This window comes from Trichechus manatus, unplaced genomic scaffold, assembly GCF_000243295.1.
Source record: "Trichechus manatus latirostris isolate Lorelei unplaced genomic scaffold, TriManLat1.0 scaffold00064, whole genome shotgun sequence".
Classification (NCBI taxonomy): Eukaryota; Metazoa; Chordata; class Mammalia; order Sirenia; family Trichechidae; genus Trichechus; species Trichechus manatus.
The window spans coordinates 13,810,798-13,823,976 of NW_004444000.1; the positions used below are offsets into that span (position 1 = coordinate 13,810,798).

General features: G+C 49.1%; 1 protein-coding gene across 2 annotated transcripts in view; it reads right to left on the bottom strand.

Annotated features, from left to right (window-relative positions):
• PKNOX2 (PBX/knotted 1 homeobox 2) overlaps positions 1–13,179 on the bottom strand; it is a 349,742-nt gene that overhangs the window by 108,162 nt on the left and 228,401 nt on the right. For both annotated transcript variants that reach the window (XM_004379358.1, XM_004379359.1), the window contains one exon: positions 11,591–11,698. The gene's annotated coding sequence lies outside the window, so the exon portion shown is untranslated. The remainder of the gene's footprint in view (positions 1–11,590; positions 11,699–13,179) is intronic.

Sequence of the window (13,179 nt, forward strand, 5' to 3'; positions counted from 1 at the left end):
AGCAGTTATACTGATGAGGTCTACAAGATTAGATAGTGTCTTAAGCCAATCTTTTTTGATCTATAAAAGAGAGAAGCGAGCAGAGACACATGGGAACCTCATACCACCAAGAAAGCAGTGCCGGGAGCAGAGCATGTCCTTTGGACCTGAGGTTCCTGCACTGAGATGCTCCTAGACCAAGGGAAGGTTGATGACACAGACCTTCCTCCAGAGCCGACAGAGACAGAAAGCCTTCTCCTGGAGGTGACGCCCTGAATTTGGACTTGTAGCCTACTGGACTATGAGAGAATAAACTTCTGTTTGTTAAAAGCCATCCACTTGTGGTATTTCTGTTATAGCAGCACTAGATGACTAAGACACCCTCTATCACCTTCTACGTTCCTGCACGCGTCTTGCTGTGCCTCTCACCTGCCAGCAAAGCCCTCTGTGTCACACAGCCATGTCCTTTCTGTCACCAAAACTCTCTCAAAACCCTACTCTTTCAGGAAGCTTTCATTTCTTTCCCACCCCAGGACTGTCCTCTCACCTGAAGCCTGGCCATCAGGTGTCAGTAGGGACAGTGTAGCTTTAATTATCACTATGTGTGTTCCTGGAGTCCTGGGTGGTGCAAACGGCTAACATGCTTGGCTGCCAACCGAAGGGTTGGCAGTTCAAGGCCACCCAGAGGCATCTCGGAAGAAAGGCCTGGTGATCTACTTCAGAAAAATCAGTCATGAAAACCCTACAGAGCACGGTTCCACTCTGACACGTGTGGGGTCACCATGAGTCGGAGGCAACTGGATGGCAACTGGTTTGTGCGTTCCCATATTATCGACAATCTGCTTCCCACCCACGAGTCCCAGCTTGCCTATTAACCCTACGCTCCCCAACAGAAAAGGTCACGGCTTTGTCTCGCATTTTCCTCCTGGGGAAAACAACAAAAAGCCTACGCAGTGTGACTTCACGACTGCTAACTGAAAGGCTGGAGGTTCAAACCCACCAGCGTGGCTCCACGGTTGAAAAGACCTGGCGATCTGTTCCTGTAAACACTACAGCCTAGGAAACCCTATGGGGTGGTTCTACGCTGTCATATAAGGTCACTATGAGTTGGAATTAACGCAACGGCACACAATAACAACAACAACCTCCCTATGGAGTCTGAATATAAACACAGTTACAACTTGATTCCTTTGACTTACTGTTAAAACAAACCTGGGAAGGATAACCCTGTAAGTCCTGGCAGTCATTTACACCTCAGTAAGAATTAGTTCGTTAGTCCCTTTCCCTGGAGCAAATTTTGATAGGTATGAGATGCTAATATAAAAATAATAACTACCGTTTGTTGAGACCTCAGTACGCACCAGGTATCACGCTAAGTTTCGTATACAGGTAACCTTGTTTACACCTCTCAACGACCATCTAGGTATAGGTATTATGATTATCCCATTCGCGGATGAGAAAACTGAGGCTTGGAGGGGTTGAGAAAGTTTCCAGCTGTTACCTACTGTCTGGTTTCCAGAGTCTGAACATTTAACCTAGAAGTTCAAGGCGAAGGTAGGAACTACCAGAGGAGGGTTGAGACTCCCTAGAAACTGGGGGAGAAGCACCCAACAGGCAAGGCTGGTTATGAAGACACATGCCAGCTTTGAGCTGGGCCGTGCAGTGTAGGCTGCCCCTGATTTCACACGCCCCAAATTTCAAAGCACTGCATACTGACATCCTAAATGTCTTCCGTACGCCAAGTGTGGGCGTCTGTATATCAGCTAGTGAGCGCACACCTTGTGTGTGGCTGTTTCAACAGGAACGGGTCACTTCTGCCTGTCCTGTCAGCTCTGTCTACACGTTCGCTCTTATTATTTTATAAAAACGAGTGGAAGATGGAACAAGGGAAGTGCTGATACCAGCGATAAGAAGTAGAGGTCTCACAAACGTAATACAACTGAAACAAGGATGGAGAACAGCAAGCGTGCCGAAAGCGGCCAATCTCAAGTCTCGATGGTAGGTTCACTGGACTGTGTGTTCAGTTATGAAGAGAAAAAACAAATACAAAATGGCGGACATACATGGTTGAAGACGGCACCTAAAAGTCAATGTATAACTGGAATTAGATCCTGTGCGTTTGCTGTCTGGGAGCAGGACTCTGGGAACACACACAGTGTGAAATCCAGGACTGTCCGTGCCAGCCCCCGCCTCAGCAGTGTTGGGGACAGGGCTCGGACTCACGTGTGACTGGGGTTCCAACAGTGTCTACTTGTCAGCCTGGACCCTGCCTGGAGCCCTGTTGGGCCCAGGTGGGATGGGGTGGAAGGGAGCACGCAGTGAGCCTGCTCTCTATCACTGCCTCACTTGGCCTTCTTGCCCACCTGGCCCATGGTTTGCCAGGGATCACCCACAGCTGTAAAGAAGCCCCTGTTCTGGAGGGAAATATGTCCACGACTCACAGGCTAAGAGGCACCTGGTTCTATCTCTGGAAAGCCTGTCCAGTTGAGAAGTATTCATTTTTTCAAGTTAAAAACCAGTAAGCCAGCTGGATTTTGACTCATGGTGACCCCACACATTGCAGAGAACTGTGCTCCATAGGGTTTCCAAGGCTGTGACCTTCTGGAAGTACATCACCAGGCCTTTCTTTCAAGGCGCCCCTGGGTAGGTCCCAACAGCCAACCTTTCAGTTAGTAGCTGACTGCTTAACTGTTTACGCCACCCAGGGCCTACTTTTTTCAAGTTGGGGCACGCTGTCCCTAGGGGTGTCCCACCTCTGGTATCTCCCTCCGCACCAGCTTTGTCTCCCACAGAAGCCCCTTCCTGCTCACCTTCCTCTCTCAGTCCAGAGGTTTTTGGGGCAGCAGCAGTCTGAGCGGGCAGCAGTGAGCCATCTCTGCAGGCCAGCAGTGGGGTGACTCCCCACCGCCCCACAACAGGCAGCAATTAAACAATGTGCCAAGGGCCAGAGCTGAGCTCCACAGCCCACCGGCTCCCTGCTGTCCCCTGCCAGGCCCCATCCCCTTCAACCTCCAGCCTTGGACAGCGGTCTGTAGTTCTGGCTTCTAATAGGGAAACACTCAGTCACATGCTGGTCCTTCCAGTACTCAAGCACAAAGAAGTGTTTCATATTAGCAGCGGAATCTTTGCATAGTAGAAACTTGTCTGCAAATTATAACTGAATCCAACCGTAATCCTTCCATTTGCAATGGCAACGCGTCTCCTATTGTGTGGAAAGAACGAGGTCTGCCTCCAGTACAAGAATCTTTGTGGACTTGAAGTCCAAAAAGGTGCTTCCACTTTCCCACGCATCTCCCTTCTCCAGTGAGGCAGACCCCACTTCTCACATCGGGGCAAGGCACAGGGGGTGCAAGAAGAGGAGGAGAAGACAATTTTGCACAGTGGCCCCTGGCTCTCAGGGACCAATTAGGATGCTCTGACTCAGAACAGAATCATCTGCTGGGATCTTGGTGCTTGTTAATCTGGATCTTCCAGGACCCAGCCTGCCCAGGGACCAGAAGCCAAGTATGGTGACTTCCAGATCCCGAGGTTCTATCCAGAGTCCCGGTCAAGCCGGGCAGGCGGGCGAGCTGCAGGAGAGGCGTCTGCTCCCAGAGCCACCTCCGGGGGGTGGGAGGAGGAGTACTCTGGACTCGTCACGCAAGATGGCTCTCCAAGGGCACCCATGGGCCTCAGGCCGGGCAGGTGCCCTGCGATCACTGCCGTGACCTCCCCTTTCAGGCCCGGCCGTCTCAGGGCAGAGCCCTGCCTCGCAGCACGGGAGAGAGCAGTCAGCTGCTGTGTCCTGGAGTCTGTAAACGTGAAAAAGGATCTCACTCAAGGAGGCACTTGCTGGGGTCAGGGCCGACTTCACTCCCAGGTGCCGTGTGTGTGATCGCTGAGAAGATATGAGGGAGCAGGCGCATGAGCAGGGGGAGATGAGGAGGAAGGAAAGCCGACTGAGGAATGATTGAGACAGTCAAGAAGAGAGGTCCTCACGAGGGACAGGGGAGCGGGTGCGGATGGATGGAAGGGTCAGAGAGCTAACCCTGTTTTTGCTGAGCTGCCCACAGTGCGAGGCTGCGTCTGTGGCTGCCTGCAGCTGGACCTCAACGTCCCCTCACTCCTCAGGAAACTGCTTCTTCCCCAATCCCAGGAGCAGGGGGCTCAAAGCTCTTGAGCAGAGTGCCAGAGACTGGCAGAGACAGAAGGGTCCTGGGCAGTCATGAGGTCTGACTTCTTCCTTATACAGATGAGGACACTCGTCCAAGTCCATGAAGGAAGTTAGAGTCTAGTCCAAACTAGAACTCAGCTCCCAAATAACAAATTCAATGAGTATTTATGTGCACATCCTGTGTGCCAGGCACCAGGCTGGGCCGTGGAAGTTCCAGATGGAGAACACGGAGACAGTTGAGGGGAATACAGAAAGAATGGAATGAAAAGTTGCCTGAGCTTCTGAAGCAAGACAGGTGAGTTCAGATTTCAAAGGACTCCAAGGCCTGAACCAGATTAACAAAGAAAGGAGCAAAAGCTAACCTTGAAGCCTGCATACCTAGTGATGGAATGACTGAATGAGATTAATGAAGAAAGGAGCAAGCAAACTACCCTTCGAGCCTAGACACAGTGATGAAACTTCAGAATTTTGAAGCAAAAAAAGAAGAAGAAGAAGAAAGAAAATGAAAAATTTCCATAGATTCTCATCACAAGACTGGAAATAAGACAATGGAGCGAGATCTTCAAGCTCTACGAGATAAAGGTTTTCAACCTGGAATCCTGAGTTCCATTAGATTTTCAACCACGCGTGCAGACAAAATAAAGTCAGTTTTGGACATGTAGGAACTCAGAGTTTATCTCCCATCCATCCGTATAAAAAATAACCAGAGGTGGTCCCCCAGCAAAGCAAAGAAATCCTGGGAAGAGGACAACTTATACACAGAAAGACGAGCAGCTCAGTGTGACCCAAAGGAAGGAAGAAAGCTGGAGGGAACATGAGACGCCTGGAGCTCTGAAGATCCTACCACGGCCACCATGTTGTAACGACAGAGAATTACACTTCTGTTTCCAGGGTCAAATCACACTATTTCATTCTGTGGTTGAATGATATTTCCTAATCATAGAAGGATTAATGCTTTTTAATATATTTCCATCTTAAAATCAACCTATAATCAGAATACAGATGTTACTACAGTTATATAGCAGAATATAAATATTCTAAATCCTAACAATGTGAAAACAGTGGTTCAAACTAATAAAAATTGGGGAGGGAAGAATGTGTACACATTTCTTCAACTTTCATAAACCAGTTGCCGTTGAGTCATCTTTGACTCATGGCGACCCCACATGTGTCAGAACAGAACTGTGCTCCACGGAGTTTTCAGTGGCTGATTTTTCGGAAGTAAATCGTTAGGCCTTTCTTCCAAGGCACCTCTGGGTGAGTTCGAACTGCCAAATTTTTGGTTAGCAGCCAAACACATTGTTTGCACCACCCAGGGACTCCTCAACTTTCATAACCAAAAAGCCCGTTGCCACCAACTCAATTCCGACTCATAGCAACCCTATAGGACAGAGTAGAACTGCCCCATATGGTTCCCAAGAGCTGCTGGTGGATTCGAACTGCCGACTTTTTGGCTGAGCTCTTAACCACTGCGCCACAACTTTCATAGCAGGGAGTTAATAGATAAACTAAGAGAGACCTAAGTATAATATTTAACATAATAAATGTTGACCACCAGTAACTATAATCAGAAACTGTTAATTGTGGTTGACTTTGGATTTCAAGGCTTGCGTGTAAAAGAAGGGAGACTTTTCATTTTAGCTTATATTTTTTACATTTGATTTTCTTCCCCAATATATATTTGACTTCTAATTTAAAGATTAACTAAAATACACGAATAATGGAACATCTATACAACTGAACACTATGCAGTGGCTTAAAATAATGGAGATGATTTATTTACACTGGCCTGGAAAGTTATCCATTATATAACCTTGGGTTAAAAAAACAAGTTTTAAGAGCAGCATTTAAAACATAATCTCAGTTGGGTTAAAATAAAAATCAAACACAATAAGACATAGTCCCCGTCTTCAAGGAGCTCCCTGACTGCAGGTCCCTTTCCATCTTCTCTGCCCTGTCCAAAGCGACCTGCTTCTGGAACGTCTTCCCTCTTGCAGATTTTTGTAAGATACGTACCTGTTTCTGCAGTAGGTAGGAGCTACGTTATGTATGCTTTAGGTAACAAATGTACGTTCTCGGCTACAAGTAATCCACCCAAAGATTGAATGGAAAGAAGACGCACGAAAGACGAAAAGCTTTCTCCAGCTCTTCCATTCCTTGTTAGGGTTTATTGACAAATTATGAAAGGAGGTTGAATTTTACCCGGTGCTTTTCTGGCATCTATTTTGATGTTTCTTTTTTTTTCCCCCCTCTTATTAATGTGATTTAATCCATTGACAGATTTTCTAATTTATACTGTCTTTGTGTCAGTGAGCCCAGATAAGTCAGCTGAGCCAGGTCCAGAAGAAAATCAGCAGAGCTATGAACTAAATAAATGATTATATTGTAAGCCCCCCCTCCAAAAAAAGAAAAAGAGAAAACCACTTTATCCGCAAACACTTGGCGAAGGGAAGCCGAGTGGGAATGTGAAGCCGAGGGTCACAGGATGTCAGGACGGAAAGGCACCTCAGAGGGCTCCTAGCCCACCTTGCGCATCTCACAGATACGGAGCGTAGAGGGGCCCAGAGAGGGGCCCGTGAAACCTGTTGTTGTTGAATGGATTCCAACTCATATGACCCTGTAGGACAGAGTCCAACTGCCCCAAAGGGTTTCCAAGGAGCAGCTGGTGGATTTGAACTGCTAACCAACCGAGCTCTTAACCACTGCACCACCAGGGCTCCGAGAGAGGAGCAGTGGCCACTAAAAGGTCACACGAGTGAATTCGTGTCCAGAGAAGAGAGGACTGGGCTTGTACAGCCAGAGTAGGGTGATGAGAAGCTGGGGGCGGGAGCCGAAGCCTGATGTTAAGACCCTGCAGGAAATCCTATGGGATGAGTGTGTGTGTGAGTGTGTGTGAGTGAATATTTGTGTGTGGGGTGTGTGTGAGTGAATGTGTATGTGTGCATGCATGTGTGTGTATGAGTGTGTGTATGTGTGTGTGTGTGTGTGACTATGTGTATGTGTGTGGGGGTGAGTGTGTGAATGTGTGTGAATATGGGTGTGTATGTGTGAATATGTGTATGTGCATAAGTGAATATTTGTGTGGTGTGAGTGGGTGTGTGTGACTGTTAGTTTGTGGGTGTGTGTGTATGAATGTGTGTGTGTGTGTGAATGTGTATGTGTGTGTGAATGTGTGTGTGGGTGTGTATATGTGTGAGTTTGTGTGCATGAGGGAGAGGGTTGTGCCCATTTCAGGGCTGCTCAGGATGCAGGTGGCTTGACTCTGAGCAGAGACTGGAGAAATCAGAACAGGTCATCCTTCTTTGGTGTCCATGGTGGTTGGAAAAGAAGCAGCTTTCACGCGGGTAGGGAGGAAACAGGGTGGCTGCGGTGGAGGGGCTTGGAAAGGAAGTGACATTTACTGAGCATTTACAATGTGCCAGACTTTGTGTGAGTACTTCTGGTACATTATCTCATTTAATCCTCACAGAAGCCCTGTGACGTAAGTAGGATTATCCCAGTTACATAAAGAAAATGGCAGTTAGAAAAATTAAGTTATATAACTTGCCCCAAATCCCACAGCCAGAAAATGGCGGATTTAGAACCTGGGTCTAACTGATTGTCTAGTCTAGTCTAGGTGGGTCTGATTCCCAAGTCCCTGCTCTTCACATTACTCAAGGAATCAGGGGGCTTGGATAAATACGTCAGCTAATTGACAAGACCACCACCTATCTGTCAGTCTGTCCTGCTGTGATGGCTTTCATGTTGCTGTGATGCTGGAAGCTACGCCACCAGGATTTCAAATGCCAGCAGGGTCACCTGTGGTGAACAGGTTTCAAAGGAGCTTCCAGACTAAGACGGACTGGAAGAAGGGCGTGGAGATCTACTTTTAAAAACTAGCCAATGAAAATCCTGATAATCACAGCAGAATGTTGTCTGATATAGCGCTGGAAGAGGAGACCCCTAGATTGGAAAGCGCTCAGAACACACAGTGCCCACAACAACGGGGTCGAGCACGCCAACGATCAGGAAGATGGCGCAGCATCAGGCAATGCTATACACGGGGTTGCCATGAGTCGGTGTATATGCTACGGCAACTGACAGCAACAAATCGGCAAGAGGAGGAATTGTTTTCCCTAGCTGAGACACAACTCATCCTGTCCCCTTCAGGAACCTACATAAGGCATCAGACTCTTTCCCAATCCATGAATATCCAGATACACTGGCATGGTCCTGGGGACTAGGATTCACTTTTGCCCAAAGGGACTCTAAGAATTCCTGCTTCGGAATATATCCACGGTTGGGTTTTCTTGTCCTCAGAGCTCTGAGCACTGGCACTGCTTCCTGGGGACAAAGACCTGCCGCGCGAGGGTTTGGAAGGAGGTGGGCTAGGACCGAGCGCAGGAGCGAGAGGAGGCCAGAAGCTGGCAGTCCAGAATTCTCGGCTTCCTGGTTCTCTGCCCCAGGTCTGTCCTCCACCAACCTCAGAGGCACCCTAATTGCTCTTTCCGCCCCACAGACGCTGCCCCAGCCTCCTCCTCTGTCTCCCCTGGCACCTCTGCCTCCTCTGAGCCTCTGACTTCAGGAGGAGGCAGGCAGGCCCGAGAGAGTATGTAAGTCAGTTAGGGTTTGTCGTTTACACGTGGAGATCATTAACGAGACTTATTTTTAAATTGTAATTGCCAAATGTAAATGCTCCTCAAACTGATGTGTAATTGCTACCCCCTCCACCCCAGCCCTTCCCCTCCGATGCCAGCTTTGCAAGGAGAGAATTAGAAAATAAAAAGGGGGTGGATTATGTAAGCAAAACGATTTTAAAAAAAAGAGAGAGTGAGAGAGCTAAGAATTTAAGTGAGACAGCTGGCGGCTTCTCTGATTGCCACACTTCCAGTATTCATTGCAAAAATTGTCCTTGCCAATTGCACCCATCCGTGCAGCCATGTCAACTGCATTTGGTCCCCAGGACAGACTATACTGTTACTGACTCGTCAAGACTGTTCAGTGGTCAGTGGGTGTGTGTATATTCATGTGCCAGGGAAGAGGGGTGGAGTTAGAGTTTGCCTCTATGTCGTTCATGGAGTCTTCCATCCTATAGAAAGACATAACCCACAGCAGGAATTAGCAGTCAGTCAACCTATTTCCATCCTTCCCCATAGTCTACCCTGTTGGTGATGGCAGGGGCACCTCCACTCTCCCAGGCACATTCTGGATTGTTTGGACTTCAGCATCCATAGTCTTGTTGGTGGCCGTCAAGTTGATTCCAACCCATGGCGATCCATGGCCTTGGCCTGGAGAGAAATAGGGCTCTCCCAGGTACTCAGTTCTATTGTCAGTCCCAGAGAAAGCCACTGGGTGGGACTTGGCAACAATACACTTCCCAGCTGTTTTGCCAGGAGTCTATAACCCTTGTGCTTTTTCCCTTTGTTTCACCTTCCCCTACCTTCTCCAAGTTCCCACCACAGCCACCATCTACAGTGGACTCCCTTCAAATCACCATGCATGCAGGTCCCAAATGCTGTTGACAAGATCGGCAACCCGTCCCTCAGAGGGCAGTGCTCCAGCCCATACTTAGTGCAGTCTTGACCCCCTTCTAAATGTGCCTCCCTTCCAGCTTCCACCTCAAGGGGTGTAGCATGCGCCCCACACAGGCAGAGGGGACAGGAGACAGGACACTCATTGCTGGCCAGCTCTGTCATCTTCTGGAATGCAGTCCTCTCTTGATATCCATGGCTCCACCATCTACCTACATCGGGAGCCGGGCCCAGGAACATTGACCTTGTGGTTGTCTCTCTCCCTCGCTCCAGGAAAACCAGGTTTTGTTGGCAATGACTGCTGTCGTGAGCTGCCATTGAGTTGACTCTGAGTCCTGGCACCTCCGTGTACTACAGAAGGAAACACTGCTGGGTCCTGCATCATCCTCACTACTGCCAGCACGTTCGAGTCCACTGCTGTGGCTATAGCGCCACCCGTCTCACCGAGGGTCTCCCTGGCCCTTGCTGGCCCTCTACTTCACCAAACTTCTCCTCCAGCGATTGATCCCTCCTGATGATGTGTCCAAAGCAAGTGAGTTGGGCAGTGTTCCGTTGTGATCCACAGGGTTTTCACTGGCTAATTTTTGTAGGTAGATCACCAGGCTGTTCTTCCTAGTCTGTCTTCATCTGGAAGCTTTGCTGAAACCTGTCCACGCTGGGTGACTCTGCTAGTATTTGAAATATGGTGGCACAGCTTCTAGCACCACACGAGCCACCGCAGTAGGACAAACAGACGGTGGTGGTGGCAATGATTGCTGTTGTTAGCTGTCCCCTGACTCGTGACAACCCCATGCACAACAGAACAAGAAGCTGCCCGGTCCCGTCCATCCCCACGATCGGTTGTGTATCAGACTGTTGTGATCCATAGAGGTTTCATTGGTGGATTTTTGGAAGCTGATCACCAGGCCTTTCTTCCTAGTCCATCTTAGTCTGGAACTGCCCCCAAAATAAAGGCTGATGGACTCTAAGGACATGGTGGCCCTAGAACATAGAGGAACTTACAAAATCCTGGGCAGGGTCCTTGGAGTTGGGGGCCCAACCGCATCATAACAGATCCAGCCCTTATCACGGCATACTGGAAAGCAAAAGGGTTGTTTTGGATAACTGGATTCTAAATCTCTGCCTATATTGCAACTGTGAGATTAGGAAGTTATTTAATTAAGGGGATTAAAAAAAAAAAACCTATCCGATAAGAGGATTAAATGAGATGCTTTATTCAAAATGCCTTATAAATGCTAAAGACCTATTTCTCAGAGTTCATCAGAAACACGTGGGATAAGGTTTCCCCAACGTTCATCAGAAACACTTGGGGTGCAGATTCCTGGGACTTACCCTAGACCCCCACCTCTGGCTGTGGGGTCCAGGAACTGCATTTTAAAAGAGCACCCCCAGGTGATTCTTAGGTGATAATGCTTGCTCTAGAGTCCCTGAGTGGGGCAAACGGTTAATGCTGAACTCTAGTCAAAAGGTTGGTGGTTTGAACCCATCCAGAGGCATCTCAGAAGACAGGCCTGGCGATCTGCTTCTGAAAGGTCACTGCCTTGGAAACCCTATGGAGCAGTTCTACTCTGCACACATGGGGTCGCCATGAGTCGGAATCGACTTGACGCAACTCACAACGACAAAAACACCAACAACAACATTTGCTCCAGAGAGTTGTACAAATATCATCACCGTGAATATAAACAATGCCCCATCCATCTATACCAACAAAAATTTATTGCTCACAGAACACAGAAGAAAAAGAGACGTATACATGCATAAGGCATAACCCTCATTCTCAAGAAGCTGAAGAGGTAAAACAAAGATGTGAAAAAGGTAATGCATTGCTTTGCTTTCTAAGGCCGTGGATGCTAACATGATGAGCTGGTTCTAGCAGCTTTCAGAAGGAAACATAATCTACCTGGGGACTTAGCTATGTGTTGAAGGAAGGAAAAGCATTTCTTACTGTTTGGGTGATCCTGGCGGCCTCTGGGATGGTCCTCAGGAGACGTCCTCCCCTCTTCTTACTCCCAGCTGGGCCAGAGAATCTTCCTGTCAGCCAGAGCCCAAGCACCTGTGTGAAGAGGCAGACCAGGTCTCAGCGGGGAAGATTAGAGGTGTAGGGTGAGCAGAGAAAAGGGTTTCGGCTCTGTCCACCACCGCCCCTCCTCCACCCTTCTCCTTCTCTAGGCTCTGAGGGAACAATCCCATTTCCTCCACACGTCTTTCTACTGTATTTACCGATCCCCTCTCTCTCCTTGGGTGTCTGCTCAGGCCCACCGGGCCGTTTGAGAGCCCACCCCTCGCCACCGATGCAGAGCCACGTTTCTGCTCATCTCGCTTCCTGACACCAGGCTTCCACGCGGCCCTCGCCCTGACCTGTGGGCCATGTCTCCACGGAGTGATTTCGGGGCATTGGGAAGGCCTTCGCTGACACCTTATTTTAAGAGGAAGCGGTGGCAGTTGCAGCTTTTCCAGTCACGCGGATGAGTTTCAGATCCTTCCTGGGATCTGCAGGCTTTGTCTAGGGGCTGGGGAGACGCTGACCGGGGTGGGGCTTGGTGGCTGAGGGTGCAGAAGGAAAAGTCCAGAAGGAATGGAGCAAGAGCAGAAATTAGCAGTGAAGGACATCCTGTGGCCTACAGGTGGCTTTAGCCGCATAACCTGTTGTGTATGTGTTTTTTTTAATTAAGTGAATAAATTTTTTTTTCTCCATATTTGAATCAGACGAAGGTGTCTGGAAATTTTGGTGGGGTCCTCTCTTGTCATAAGCTCTGGCCTGATACTGCCCAAACAGTCATCCATTTCTCCTTGTACATCGAGTCTCTAACTGGACCGGGTCAACTAACTACCCCAGCTGGGCAGTGCTGGGAGCCCGGGTGGCAGGGCCGCAGTCTCAGGCACCATTGCGGAGGTCCTCCAGCCCGGAGCCCAGCCCTCCACCACAGGTAAATGCATCTTTAGCATCAGCGGTTCCTTCCTAGTTAACACCACCTGAGTCTCCCTGCAAAAACACATTTGCACCTCAGTAATTAACTAGCAGCATGACAACAGTGGCCCCGGCTGGGAGCTGCAGCAGGGACCTGGAAGTTCAGACGTCTGCCTGAACAAGAAGACTTTCCTGCCTGCCTTCCAGGGTGTGTGTGTGTGTGTGCGTGTGCGTGCGTGTGTGTGCGTGTGCACTGCTGTAGGTGAGGGTAGCAGAGAGACAGCATCCAGGATACCAAGGAAAGTATGAGTTCCTGGTAGCAGGAGAGAAGAAGCGGGGCATGCTAGGAGGATGGATGGGCTGAGCTGAGAGAAGCTCCAAGGGCAGGCAGACTAGTTAATGGATTTTTATTAACGAAAGCTCTCTGGATTGAAACAAGCCCCACCCTCACCCCCCCAGACCCGTCTCCAGGGAGGTGGGACTGAGGAAATGAGGAAGATGGAGACACTTAAGGCAGTAGGCATCTCGGGCCCCTCTGGCCACCGCCTGCCTTGGGGCATCCCCAAGAGATCAGGACCAACTGAGAGAGGATTCCGAATCTCTCCTACCACCTCCCCCTACCTCGC